This window comes from Sceloporus occidentalis, unplaced genomic scaffold (assembly GCF_023333645.1).
Source record: "Sceloporus occidentalis isolate IW3139 unplaced genomic scaffold, rSceOcc1.0.p SCAF_4, whole genome shotgun sequence".
NCBI classification, from domain to species: Eukaryota; Metazoa; Chordata; class Lepidosauria; order Squamata; family Phrynosomatidae; genus Sceloporus; species Sceloporus occidentalis.
In genome coordinates, this window is record NW_028316984.1 from 127,750,406 (window position 1) to 127,765,410 (window position 15,005).

The following is a 15,005-nucleotide window of genomic DNA, read 5'->3' on the forward strand; positions in this document are numbered from 1 at the left end:
TCATACCTACACACACAGAGAGAGAGAGAGAGAGAAAGAGAGAGAGAGAGATTTCCATTAGATAGATAGATAGATAGATAGATAGATAGATAGATAGATAGAGAGAGAGAGAGCATGGAACAGTTGACTATACAATAATTAAGCAAAGACTTAGGCATCACTAAAAGAAAATGCAATGAATCACTTATAATGTTTCCAAAACCTTTATGCTGTTGCATGTGAGATTGTTATCCAACACAATATGAAAATTTGCTAGTCAGAGAACAGAATATTTTTCAAGCTTTCAGATAACAAGTCAACAGTCCATCCCCTTTCCCCATGATGGTGGCAGGGAGAGTTGCTTTTCTTTTGTAAGAGTAGCTAAATCACAACTAGCATCACATCTCTCAGCCTTTTGCCAAGGGAAATAAATCCTGCTTAAAAAGAAAACAGGCTGCCCACATTAAAAGGTCTAATGCTGTAAATAATGGCTTTCAGGATCAAGACCTCTATGGCTAGTAAACGACTGCCACTATCAATTAATCCTTTTGTTGAGTTGATTTCTTCTTTGAAAAGTTATCCACGATAAAATTATCTTAAAAAATGTTTTCCAATATTGATCATTCTTGTTAATCCCCTCAGACGCCTGCAAAGTCTTTGCAAGTAAGGTGTACATACTTTTGTGGAGAAAGGCAGGCTCTTATACTGCAGTTATTCAGGCTATACTAAGTAGATAGTTCACTCCTTGTCAATGTTTATTTAAGTGACTTCTGGTCATACTTTCCATCCTTTAAAGAAGAAAGAGAACCCCTTGTAAAAATAAACTTACAGCTTGCAAGTCCCTGATGATCCATATATGCACCAGGACATCATGTATGCATGCTGCCAGTTCTTAGGGAATTGAATTAAGAATTTAAAGCTACCACTGCCTTGTGTTAAATTGCTGATTTCATTAATTTATTTCATGAATGTCTGCAATTTCTTCCATTAATCTTAACTATTAAAACAGACACCTTTTAAGAAATGCTGATATACTGCATGCCTATATCATGCACCCTGAGAAAAATGCACTTGGTTTTAAGAATAAGAATGCTTTTGTTCTGACATTGGTTCTTTCACTGGCTTTTGAATTAGAACCAAGAAAAAGCTTGGTTTTTCTACCCGACAGGAACTTCATACACTCCACAGAAGTGTGAAATTATTATAGCTGAGGAGTGTGTTTCATCACTGACTATCAGACTGATATTCATTTTCATTTTTAGACTAGTTACTTTTTGATCCTCTTAAGACCAAAATGGCAAATAAAACATCATTTACAGCCAACGCTTGTTCCTTTTCACTGGCAACTCATGCATTTTTATACACAAAATTGTTCTCTATTTACACACTGCAGGCTGTCACTTTCCCAAGCTGCCTGATGTAATTACAGAATTGCTTACCCCTTTTCTGCTGGGGAAAAAAAAGGAAGGCATCTTGGCTAATTATCAGATGTGGATGAATGTTGCACTTATATTCTGACACAAGAAATAGAAAACAGAGCCAGCCAGATAAAATTTCCTCCCAAGCGATTATGGAATCAGTGTTGCTCATGCAAAGTAAAAGAGGGGAAGGGGAGACGGTTCTTGAGCATATTTTAGGTGCTGCTGCTACTACACACACCTGGATGCTGAAGTCCTCCATTCACTCTCAAGAGTGAAGCAGTCCAGCCTAGTCCACATGGTTTTAGCTCCTATACTAACTGGATTTAACATGCCTGAAAGTACATATCCACCACCATAACTCTACACAGCAGTGAGCTTTATTCTTGTTGAATTCTCAGCACTGGTGGCCTCTGGGTGCTTAAGTATCACTGCAGCAACCCTGGAACAAAATGAAACAGTGCTAGTAATACACTCCTCCTCTCAAAGAGGAGGATGGCTTTCCTTAATGATCTCTGATTTACGGGATCAAAACAGAATCGTCCTGTGGGAAAGTGAATGATAGACACATAAGCCCTGATTTTGCACCAGCAGAGTCTCCATCCCATCACTGTTGGTGCTGATGCAAGAAGAACCCACAGCAGGGCAGGGGTTTATGACAAAGATATGCAGAGGTCCATTTGGCACAAATATAAGGATGGTGGCGGGTGACGTGTTTTACAACTTGATGAAACTGTTACCTAGTATGTGGTCCAATGGGAAAGATTTATCTGAGAATAATAATACTGTAATAACAACAAAAACCAATAATGCTGTTTTCTTACACTGATATAAAAGAATTATGAAAAGTGGAAATGGAATATAGTTGGACATACTGTTGAAACCATGGCAGGATTAGGCTCTATAGTGTGTTCACATAAGTCACACAGAAACTTTTGGAAGCTAGGTCAAAGACTGACTGCTTTTCACATAATTTGCTTATGTGAAAGAGACATGATCCCTCACCCAAAGCAATAGGATGCCTTTAAAAAGAGAGAGGAAATGTTCCTGTTACCCTTTTTCTTCCTAGCACAAGATCTGAAATAGATCTTTGAAACAGTTGTGCTATCAGCTGTTTATGTAATCAAACAACTTTAGTATGGGTTGCCCATATGGTATGAGAAAAGGAAGAAATCTTGGTTCAAATATCCACCCTTCAATATGGTTGCAGAGATCACTATATGCCATTCATGTGCAGGTTCCACTCTATCTAATGGTGTATTTGTTTTTGTTTTTCCATTCTGAGTTCCTAAGTTTGCAAATGTAGGGTTTTTTTTCCTAAGGTATTCTCACATGTGAAAAAGGGATGTACGTTTTCAGGGCAACATCAGTGCACACATCCTAGTAAAGAAACAAAGATTCCTTGAATAAATAGTCCCAAACCATACATTATTTCCATGAAATGTCCACCTATCTAATTTCTTCTGTCCCATTTTTAAACACCTACATACTCCATCCTTATTGTGAGGAGAGCTTCTCCTTCCCAAATAGATAGAAAGGGTAGTTAAGTGGGAAGAGTATCCTGCCATCAACTTTCTGAGTCTCCAGCTTAAGGAAATAAGCCTGTTTTAAACCACATCTTTTCCATCTGTGAAATGGCCACACTTAGGGCCTTCCTTTCAGAATGACCACGAGGACAAGGATGTTCACAGCATTGTATACTCTCAATGTGCACACATTAAGGAGCAAGTCCCTTTGAACACAATGAGATTTTTGTTTTCCTGATTCTCCTGAAGAAAGATGCAAAGGTTCAGTCTTTCATCCCTGTAGCCCCAATTGAATTGAAAGGGACTGCTGCGCTGAGCAATTCTGCTTTGTGACTCAATGCTAGTTCCAGAGCATGAAGAGCGGCACAAACCGTGTGGTTACCATCGGTTAGCAACGCCTCTGCTGACGGGTGCAGTTGATCTCTTTCTCACAACTGCTGCCAAAGATGACATGCCCCCAGGGAGCTGGCAGAGGACCTCCCCGCCAAAGGCCAGCAAGAAAAGGAAGGGGGGCAGGGAGGGTTTGTCAGCGGTGGGGCAGCAGCAGCCCCCCCCCGGTCTCTCGGGAGAAGGATCCCCCACCAATGCCTTCTGCAGCCATGATGTGCCAAAGGCACCAACCTCCAAAGGTATATCTTCCCCTCACTGCCGACATTATGTCCACAATCCAGCCCTAGCCAGGTATATTTGGAAGGCAACATTTCCATGGGAACTCTGTGCTTCCTATTACTCCTAGTCCTACTCCTCCCCCGACCCTCAGGCACACACACCTGGACTCTCCTATGAGCAGCTCACCAAACTCCTCAGGCTCTGGTCTAGGAGCCCTGGAAGCAAGCAACAACACACCATCACACACACACAGACACACTGCAGGGGCTCTCTTCCGAAAGGCAGGTTTCTCTGCTACACAACAAATGGAAAGAAAGGCTGGATTGCCCATGGATGAGCAACCTTTGAAGCAAGGCTGGCTTCTTCTCCTCTCCCCGCGCCATCCCCCGGCCTTACCGGCCCAGTCCTCCAGCTCTCGCCTCAGCTAGGATGGAGTTGGATCCCTTCCTTCCACCCACCTACCCACCCCCACCCCCACCCTCTCCCTCAAACACCCCATCCATCAATAATAAATGAAGAGTCTCCCTCCCTCCCTCCCTCCCTGCCTCGTGAGGGACGCCAAGCGAGAAGTCAAGGGAAAATGGCACTTACAGGAGTCGCCGATCGCCCCGATGGAGGAGGAGGAGGAAGAGGAGGAGAATATCCAGCATGAAATTCCGAAGGGGGCGTCCGTTGGGGGATCAGGGAAGGGAAGAGAAGAAAAGGGGGGGGGGAACTGAAGGGGGATAAAAAACAGAAAAGACCGCGGCCAGCAAAACTACATCATTTCGGCGACAAATCCAATTTGACGGGAGGAAAAAAGGCAAGGCAATGCAATATCCATCTGCAATTTTCCATCTAGTTCTCTAGTCCAGGCGGGCTCCACACCAGACCCTGGCGGGCTCCCCTCCCACAGCCTCCTCTTTCCCGGGACTTCGCCTCTCTCTCTCTCTCTCTCTCTCTCTCTCTCTCTCTCTCTGTCTCTCCCTTGCTTTCAAATGTCCTGGCGGGTGTCAACTTCTCTCCTTGCTGGATGGATGGATGGATGGAGGGGGGCAAGGGAGGCAGAAGGTGGGGAGAGCTCTATCCCCCCTTTTTCGAAAAAGAAAGCCGAAAGCGAGGGGCAGGAGGGCAGCGGAGGCAAAGGGAAGCCAATCTCCTCCGTCGAGAAAGTTTCCCTTCCAGCCTGGATCTTCTCCACCGCCTTCCAATCCTCTCCCTTTGCCTCGAGGTTATGTGGCCAGGAGTACCCTCGGTCCCAACCACGCTCTACTCCCCCTTGCAACGCAACGCAAGGCAAGGCAACGCAACCGCCGTTGCCCCGGCAGCTAAGACCAGGCTTCCCTGAGGCGGCTCTGTGCTGCTGGCCTCCTCTCAGTCCTCCGATCCATGTGCGGCTTCCACGTTACATCGGGGGTTGCCATGGCCTCTCCGTAGGGTTTTGCTTTGAGAGGAAGGGGTTTCTCCTCTCCAGATTAAAACAGCAACAACAGCAACGGCACCTGTCCCTTTGTAAAATTATCTTCTCAGTCTCCAAGTTTAGAGTCCTCTCTCTATCCTCCACCGCCAAGACCCACAACTGCTTTTTTCTTGCTGCCCCCTTTTTATTCTTCCCGATCCAAGGCTCTGATTAGATTTCCAATCACAACCCAGTGCGCAACCGGGGTTTTGGTTTCAGCCAGGAAGAGCCTTCCCTCCTCCTCGTCGTCGTCTTCTCTGGCTGCTCCTCCTCCTCCTCCTCCTCCTCCTCCTCCTCCTCCTCGGTGGCCAAACTCCCGGCGTTTTGTTCTATTCCCTCTTAGCCTTGCCTCCGACTACTCCGCTGCAGTTGCTTGTTGGGAAGAAGGCGAAGGAGGAGAGACGCGGCGGGCTTCTGGCGGCGGAAGGGGGCGGCGCGGGAGAGCGATTTGGAGGAGGGAAGGAGGGAGGAAGAATCAAGATTCCCACCAGCTGTCAAGAACCAAGGCATCCTTTAAAGGAGAGGAGGAAGGGAGGAAAGAAAAACCACCCCACGGGGTTGAGTGGGTGGCGTTTCATGCCACTCTCCGCCCGCTCTCCTCGACGTCTTTGCTCCCCCCCAATAAGAAATATGTGTGTGTGTGTGTGTACATATATGTAAATTACAGCTGCTCCTTCAACATCCAAGCATTGTCGTCAGAAACAGCCCCCCCCCCAATAACATTCCCTGAGGGGGGAAAGCCGGCGCTGTCCCCAGTGCTGGAGGGGGAATTTCACCCCTCCGAGGCTTCTCCCTTCAAAGGCGGCCGCCTTCCTTCCAGCTTGTCCGGCCTCTCCATCTTTGCAGTCCGCCGAGGAAGGAGAAACTTGTTCGCGGATGGAAGAAGAAGAAGAGGAGGAGGAGGAGGAGGAGAATGACACGTTCTCTCAGTCCACGCGTGGCCACAAAGCTCCCCCTTCCCATAAATATATAGCGGTGGGAAGAGAGGAAAAGCCTTGAGAGGAAAAAAAGGGGGTTGTTGTTGAGGGGGAACTGTGCAACCCACCCCCACCCCTTTCCTTTTCCTTTTATGCTGCCTTCAGTTCTGGGTCGCTTCCAGAGCCACAAGTTGGACTCCGCTCCTGGGCTCTGAGCGGGAGGGAGGGAGGGAGGGAGGGAGGGAGGGGTGGGGGCTTCCCCCTTTTCCAGCCTCCGCCTCCCACTCTCTCGGCTTGCAACCCGCCTGCCCCCCCCCCTCTTTCCGTGCGATGGCACATTCCGCGGCCGCGCGCCTGGCTTCCCTTTCCCTCTCCTCTCCTCTGCTGTGCGCGCGCCCTCGCAGAGGCAGCCCCCTTTTGCCATGATCCCTTTCCTTCCTCAGAGTGACTGACCAGACTTTGGGGCCTCTTCTTTCCTTCCCAGCCTCCTCTCCAGGAGGCATTCCAAAAGGCCTCCCGTTAGGAGCAGGACTGAAGAAGCATGGATTTCACATTTCTAGCAGTGGTGTTTACAGCTTGTTTTATTTCTTTCTCCCCCAATTTGGTCGGGTCCCCCTTTGATTCCGTTTTGCGGCGCCTCCTCGGCGGTCAGGAGGTCTGGGCTCCCTCCCTCCGCAGAAACTGCCCCTCTCCCGCCTTTTTCCCCCTTGCTTTTTCTTTTTAAATTCAAGGGGGTTGTTGCTGTGTGTGGAGGGAACGAGAAAGAATAAATAAAATAGGCAACCCTGTTTCAAGCGGCTGCTCTTTGTGACTTAATCTTTCTTTTTCCCCTCTAAGGCAATGGCACTTCCAGATTCACCGGTGGCTGGGTGGTATTTTTAACCTGTGCTCTTGTCTTTTATCCCTCTCTCACACACACAAATCCCGCCATTCCACGCACCTTCATCCGCTCTTCACACACACACACCGCTTGTGATCAGTAAATTGCAATTACCCAATTACCTCCCATCATCCTAGCACTGATTGGTCAATTGCATTATAGCACTTGCTGCGCGTAAAGAGGCGCTTCTGCGGTAGGGCGCTGCTGCCACCAGGCGGACGGTCGAGGAACAGCAGCAGCAGGTTCACCTCGGCGGGAAGGAAAGGTGGTGTGCGTGTGTGTGTGTGGGGGGGGGGGAGATACTTTCAGAGCCTCTGGCGCATGCGCGCACACACTCAAGCTGGTCTTGGGGAAAAGGAATGTCAGCATTCATTTTCTTTAAAAGCCTGCCTGCAGTTGTTCGCCCACAAAAGTCACGGAATGCAAGGGGGAAAGCAGGCAGGCAGGCAGACTCCCAATACACTGTTGCAGCACTCTTATCCCACTTTGAAATGCTGTGGCTGCCTCCTGTGGAATCCTGAAATTTGCAGGGTTTTTTTTTATTTATTTATTTATTTTGATGTTGTGTTCCTTCACATCATTTTCAACTCACGGCAACCCTATCAGGGGCTTCTCTTGGCAGGTTTCTTCAGAGAGGGTTTTGCCATGGCCGTCCCCTGAGGCTGAGAGAGTGTGACTTGCCCAAGTTCACCCAGTGGGTTTTTTATATGGCCGAGCTGGGATTCGAACCCTGGTCTCCGGAGTCCTAGTCCACTACGCCACGCTGGCGCTCATTGCAATTCTGAACTACAAACCCAGAATTCCACAGGAGGCAGCCACAGCCATTGAGGTGGAATCACAGAACTGTAATTGTGTAGTATGGTAACTGCATTTGGACTACAGGAATAATCCAGTTTGACATTTTAACTGCCATAGATCAATGCTATGGAATTCTGAGACCAAATCTTGTTGAAGGAGAAAGCTAAATATCAAACTACAGTTGCCCTAATCCCATAGCATTGGACCATGGTGGTTAAAGTAGTGTCAATCTGGATTAATTCTGCAGAGTGGATGCAGACCATGAAAGTGCCAAGGTGTTCACAGCCTTAAGTAAGTCGTGGGAATTGTGTCATCTCCACTTCTGCATCAGCTCTTCTGGAATTTAGATTTTAGACTATAGCCCCAAGAATCCTCCAGGCAGCATGATCAGTGGTACCAGTCTTGCAGCTTTACATATATATTGGTAATATTCAGCATGTATACACTATTGAAGACTAGTATTCAACTGAGTGCCAGCATGTTGCAGTGGTTTGTACTAGGACTCTGGGGACAACAGTTCTGGAAACTCCTTGGGTGATGTTGGGCAAGTCATAATCTCTCAAAGACAAACCTCGTCTGAACAAATCTTGCCAATGAAACCCCATGGCAGGCTCGCCTTAGGGTAGCCATAAATCAGAAACAACTTGAAGGTACACAACAACAACAACAATATATCATGCTGGAGCCAAGATCTTGCAAGAGTATCTAACAAGAACCTCCTTCTCATTCCTAGTAGTAGCTAATATGGTAAGTTGTGAAAATGAACATGACAAATCTTTGCATATTACAAAAGAAAATAGTTTTGGTTCAGGAAATAAGTTGTAGACCTGTTTGTTCACTATGACAAAGAAACTACACCTAAGTAAGTGGGGGAAAAGCTATACATGCTCTAGGTACAAAGTAAATAAGGCATTGGAGATACAGGCTAACATCCTATTGGTTATTCCCAGCTGAAGTAGACCAATTAATTGATAAATGGTGAATCAACACATAGGTAAATCCCACTGATTCAATGGCTCTTCACTATACAAGACTAACAATAGGTGTTACACCATTGCCTGCTCAGAGGTGGCAAAACAAATATATGCATCCCTGGGAATAATGTAACCATTGGTGGAGTATATCATCATCATCATCATCATCATCATCATCATCATCATCATCATCATCAAATGTTAGTTTTGTCCTTAGGAGCACTATTATTCTCAGTCTGCTTCTCAGTATATATTATAAGTCAGTGTCTCAAGCTTCATGTTCTGGTCACACAAGTGGGAACTCAGTCCTCCTGAATCCTTATGTTCACTACATAATTGTCATTGGCACACATTTTATTTCATTTATAAATGAAATCGGATTAAAATGCTTTTGTCTAGGATTATGGTGGCACAACCTTTGTTGCAACTACCTTCAGAAGATCCAGGAAATTATTCTGAATGCCCATGAGAAAACAATATCCTCCGAGCAACATCTCTGAAACACCCTCCTATGAGAAGACTGCACTGCTTTGCAGATTTCTGGAAGGAATGGGAAAAAGATCTGATTTCAAAAGGCCTTTCTACTGGATGGCTAAGCATTAGATTTTAGGGGTAACATGAAATTATATGGCATTTTTTACTGTACACTTGCCCTTCCATTTTCATGGACTTGGAATCCGCATCCCTCGTCCATTTGTGGGCAGCAAACGGGGACAAAATGGGTCATGCACCCATGACACTCGCCCGCAAGTGCCCCTGGGCATGTGCCACCAATCAAACCAATAGGGCTTGAATATCGACAATTTTTCATTTTCATGGGTGTAGGGGGAAGTCCGGAACAGATCCCCTGTGAAAAAGGAGAGGTGACTGTGGCGGGTTATAAACCGCCACTTTGAGGTGGTCTGCTGCCGCCGCCGTTTGCTCTGTGCGGGAGCCGCAGCAGCCACACCGTGCGGCTCCCGCACGGACTGAAAAAGAAGCTCCAAAATGGAGCTTCTTTAAGCGGCGCCTCTATGACGTCGCGAAGCGCCAGGGGCGGACTCACAACGTCATAGATGCCGCGACACATGCGGACGCACAGCGTCCGATACGTAAACATGGCGGCCCCCATGTGGAAGGGGCGCCACCATGTTGTACGTATGGAATACGTACTAGGGTTAGGGGGGTGCGGAAGCACCGCCCCTTCCTAACCCTAATACGTATTCCATACGTATTTTTTGGCGGTTTGTAACCCGCCTGTATTTGAACTGTTTGGGATTTATGCATTTTATTTTATTGATCAAAAAGTCTAAAAATATTGGCAAGTAAGGGGTGAGAGAGAGATTCTTCACTGAGGTACAGTTGTAAAAGATGTACATATTACTGTGAAAACATATCACAAAGATTATCATCTTGAGAGGGAGAAATCATGATGAAATCTGTTTTAAAAGCATAGGACTCCTCTGTGTGTGGCATGTGTTTCTGTCCATCTTCAGCACCGCTCCCAGGCCATGAAACGTGACCATCAGAAACTTGACATTGGTACTATAACGGGACCTTGAAAGTGAACATCTCAGAAGTGTCCAGTTTTAAAATTAGATTAATTAATATTCATTAAAATCTGTAGCCCACAGTACCATCTTTAGACTGAATATTGCCCTAATTATCCCTAAAGATATCACTGGACAAGCCTGAGAGAGTCCTTTCTTCATTCAGCCTCTGCATAGACCCATGTCTTCCCTTGCTCTGCAGGGCCCAGAATTCTTTAAGTAGTTCAGAAATAAAATGGAGGGGAAAGGAAAAGAGGAGGGTTGAGGGGGGAATTCTGATGCTTTATACATGGGGAAAGGACACTGAGAGTCAGAAAAGGCAGAAGGAACACTGTGAAGTGAAAGGAGAGAAAGAGTGAAAAACAGGTGGAAAGGAAAAAACAGTGGGAAGCGATAAGAATACTAGGGAGTGGAATAAAAGGATTTCTCACTTAGGCAAATGTACTTCTAGTACAAGAAATAATTGCTTAGATAGTATGAACTTTAAGGAAACAGATGTACCTGAATTGTAATTATAGGGAAACAAGCTAATGGGAGCATGATTCTCTGCAACAGATGAGGCTTTTCCATAGTCATCAATCACACTGTAGTGCCTGTTTGGTAGGAACAGACAAAGCTGTCAAGCCCAGTGTCAAGACAAGTCTTGTTTCTGCACCTACTAGCTACTGCCCAGCACTCCATGTGTGTTTGGGAGGGGATTCTCATGGAGACGTTCATACATGTTTTTGTTTTCATAAAGCCCCAAATCTAACTTACATGAGGTATACAATGCTTCAGTGTGATCAGGCAGGATTGGAGAAGCATCTTGCAGCTCCCCCCCCCATGCCCCACCAGCAGGATGCATGATGCTTATATTAGCACTGAGATTTTCAGAGAACCCTTGTAAATCTCAGCACTGATGTCATCATTGTGCCTCAGACTATGGCGGCTCCAACAGACCTTTTCCAGTCCCTTCCTGAACACTTTGCAGGGGCTTTAAGGTGAGTCAGAGGAGATAATATATGGGCAAAGATTATGTCTTGTTTTCCAGGACATGCCCTCCATTTCAACCTCCTGTTCTGGAGGAACTCCACAATATCTTCCATTTTGAGCATGATTAAGAAGGCCTTTGAGTAGAACTAGATTTCTGTCAGAGGATGGCAGTGGCAAACCCTCTCAAAAGAAACTTGCAAAGAAAACCCTGTGATAAGGTTGCCATAAGTCAGAATGGCTCGAGGGTACACAACACCATTTTTTGTTCCCCTTCAAGAGATGTGTCTATTTGGCAGCCCATCCTTGCTGCAAATAGGATAGGATGATTAAGAGAGAATAATAAAACATAATAAAATAAAAACAATAAAAGAATAATAAAACATGTTATACATACTATAACTGCACATAAACCATATAGAATGATTTTATGCTTATCTTAGCATTTTTAGCTTTTGTTTCATCATGACCTACAAGTTTCTTGAAGGTCCTAAATTTTGCAATGCTTTCTCCTTCTTTGAAAGTATGGCACCTGGTCACCCTGTATATGAGTCAGCATAGCATAAGGTCTGCATGCTGAGGGAATGTTGAATTGAGGCCACAGTATGTACAGGCTTAAGAGGAGAACATCTCTTTCCAGTGAGGCTCTCCACACAGTTCAGAACTGTGGAAACCAGGAGTCCAGATTTCATGGAGAATCTTTGCAGGTACTGGAGATTTTTTCAGCTCAGAAAATTATTGTCTATGGATAAATGGTGATGGAAATTGCCATGGAAAGGACATGTCTTAAATCCTCCTCCACCTTATATGTTTATTTGCCCCAGTGGTGGGCAAAGTGTGGTCTGTGGGGCCTTCAGTATGGCCCATGGGACCCACCAAGGGGCCCCTCAAAGGTCCCAGTGTGGCCCATGAGGCCCTCCAGGGGGCCTTAAAATTACTTTTGGGGGCTATTTCCTCCATCAGCCCAAATCCTCCCAAATCACCTAAAAGGCAACAGTTTACTCCACTAACCCCCATCTCACCACTCCAAACATACACCAAACAGGGGGGAAAGGGTTGTCGATGGAAAGGAGCTCAAATGACAGCCAGATGTGACACTGAAATGTGTTGCTGTGGTCCTCTAGAAATTACAGAAAGGAAAAATGGTCTTTGCCGTGTTCTGACTTACACCATATTTGATAACATCAGAATAAGTCATATATGGTGTTGAAGTCAATGGGGTTCAGCACTGTTAATGCATGATCATGCAATAGATATTTTTTGACAATGGAAAGTCCTTTTGAGTTCAATCTCAATGTATAAGTAACAATTTAAAAATGCCAATTTTATTGCATACATACAAAAAATCCCTCTTTCCCCTTTCAAATGGTATGCAGTTAGTTTAAATGCTCACAAGTGGAACTGCTTTGAAGCGATGATCTGAGGGGCTAGTCATTTCACTTTCTACAGTTTATTAGTTGATAAATTATAATAGTCATATTAAAAATAATAAAATTTAAAAGTGGAAATTAAAGTCTTAGTCTCAGCATATTAGAGTTCTGATATGTGTTTAATCATATCTGTTTCACTGAGTATATTATCTCTATTTTTCAGCACATATAGTCTAGGACTAGTTAGAAATTTACACTTTAATGTAAATTGCAGCAATATTAAAGCTTCCTAAAATGTATATTTTTGGTAAAGTTGAAAGGAATATGAGACTTAATTCAGAGCTATGCTATATCGATGTTTGAGATTTAAATGAGACTTCTAAAAACTGTGACTACTACTTTCAGAAGAACATTTTTGTCATTTTTCAAAGTTCAAAGCAAAAGAAACATGTTTTTCCTTTTTAAAAATACCCATTGGCTGTATTACTCATCTCTGGAAGCCACTTCATCTTTTGATGTTGCCATAGACCCTCTGTTACTAAAGGCTAAACTACTAAAGGGTATAGTTTTCCCAAAGGAAAACTTCCATGACAATTGAAACTTATTTAAGTATTAAGTTATTTTCTTCAAAATATTCAGGGGTGGGATAGGGGGCAGGATAGGGATTATTGCATTAAACAGCTTCATCCAACATTACATAGGTAAAATCTAAGATTTGCATGGCTGTCTGTTCTTTACATAAATCTTGACAAGAAAGTCCATGGCTTCTGAATAATAATAATAATAATAATGAATAAGGGATCACCTACTGCTACATCAACTACATTTACTAAAAACTAGTGTAATTCTGCAGTCTAAACATGCAGCAAAATACAAGTCCTAACCATTAATGCTAGACAAAGATATGGGGGGTCTAACTAACTTGTTAATTGTGTGCTTGTAATTAGTAGTCGTCTTTAAAAATATAAATAGCAGCTCTTGGGAAGTCTAAGCATCTTGGGACAATTGATGTTGCAATAGGAAAATAGCATGCCTCCCCCACTCCTTTCCACAGCAGAGGAAAACAAATATTCTAAATCATCTGGTGGGTCAAAAGATTACCACCTTTGATTTAGATGAATTGTTAATTTTATTTGCTGCCCCAAATGACAAGCTCGTGTTGAGCTTTCCTTTCTCCTTAAAAGTTGAAACATTTGATACTGCTGTGCATTTCCATAGTTTCCTTCTGCAGTTTTTTAAACTCATGGGATATACCAAACTCTCTCTCTCTCTCTCTCTCTCTCTCTCTCTCTCTCTCTCTCTCTCTCACACACACACACACACACACAGAGATCATATGAAGCATTTCCTTCATAAATCTAATTTTCTCAGAGTAGGAATTAGGATGGACATGTTTATTGAGGTATGGCAGCCATTCATTATTTTTGTAAGCTATGCATCTGGATATGTTGGGACCCCTGGGGTTTCAATATAAATATTTCCTTTGCTACATATTGCATCGGAAACAAGTGAGAAGTTGGGATCCTAGCTTTGCCCTTGTTTCAACTTCCTTTCTTTGTCTGAAATCCCTGGGAGGTTTCGCCCATCAATTCAAAGGATTTTCTATTAAACCCATGCAGATAATAATATATTTGTCTTCCTCTCAGGAGAGTAGGCAAATAGATGAGCTACTTGTCCATAAAGATGCATCAGGAATGGAAAATGTTCGTAACTCATGTGTTGTGGAAATATACAATGTGCTACAGGACACTCTCAATAGCCAGAAACTTTATTGTATATTATTTGCCTATTAAAGCTGTGCCCAGTCATATGTGATTGATGAAATTTCTCTATATGTTAGCTGTTCAAATAATCAAGAAATGCAATAATAAACTGAGATGGGGGCGGGGTATATCAAGGATTTTTGGCATCTATTTGAATGAGTCTTGAATCTTAACCACTATAGTCATGAGAGCTGTGAATGATGGCAGTTGTAGACCAACATATCTGAGTGGTACCATGTTGGAGATATTGATTTAAAGTATGAAAGAGGTCCAGGAAAATAGAATACATAAGTAGAGCAGACTTACAACATATGGAAGGACATGTGAGAGAAGGATTTAAATCTAGAAGCTATGAATAGAAAATTCTAAAAGTTTTGTATTCTTTCTTATTGGAACTTTCTGGTAGAACAGACTGCCATGAAGGGGCAGCTTGAAGCTGCCCCTGAGAAAGCTAGATTGGGGCCACAGCAACCACACACTGCAGCAGCAATCTGCCTTTTTGCAAAGAGCCATTTCTTTTTGCGCTGTCAGAAAGCTGTTTTTTTTCACACTGCTGAGGCTTTAAGGCACTCCAGCAGTGTGCAACGTCTAAAGGTACGACATGGAGTGCCTGGTAGCCGGCCCACATGGGCAGCCGGGTGACATGAAGCGGGCTTCCGGGCATCTTGGGGGTATGCGTTGTGTGTACACTACATCTCCAAACCGACTGGAAGCAAGTTGAAAGTTCTGCTAAATTGTTTAACGTGATGTGAAATGCAATAGTGATGGGGAGGACCATATTGTACTTACCTCATACTTAGGTTTTTAAAGACAAGGTTCCTCTCAGAGAGAGGCA

General features: G+C 44.3%; 1 protein-coding gene across 6 annotated transcripts in view; it reads right to left on the minus strand.

Moving 5' to 3' along the window:
• LOC149314598 (leucine-rich repeat-containing protein 4C) overlaps positions 1–15,005 on the minus strand; it is a 1,025,265-nt gene that overhangs the window by 203,487 nt on the left and 806,773 nt on the right. Inside the window, exon 1 of one of the 6 annotated variants that reach the window (XM_089521459.1) lies at positions 4,124–5,234. The exons of the other annotated variants lie outside the window; for them this stretch is intronic. The gene's annotated coding sequence lies outside the window, so the exon portion shown is untranslated. Of the gene's footprint in view, positions 1–4,123; positions 5,235–15,005 lie in introns of those variants that run through there. 6 annotated transcript variants of the gene reach the window in all.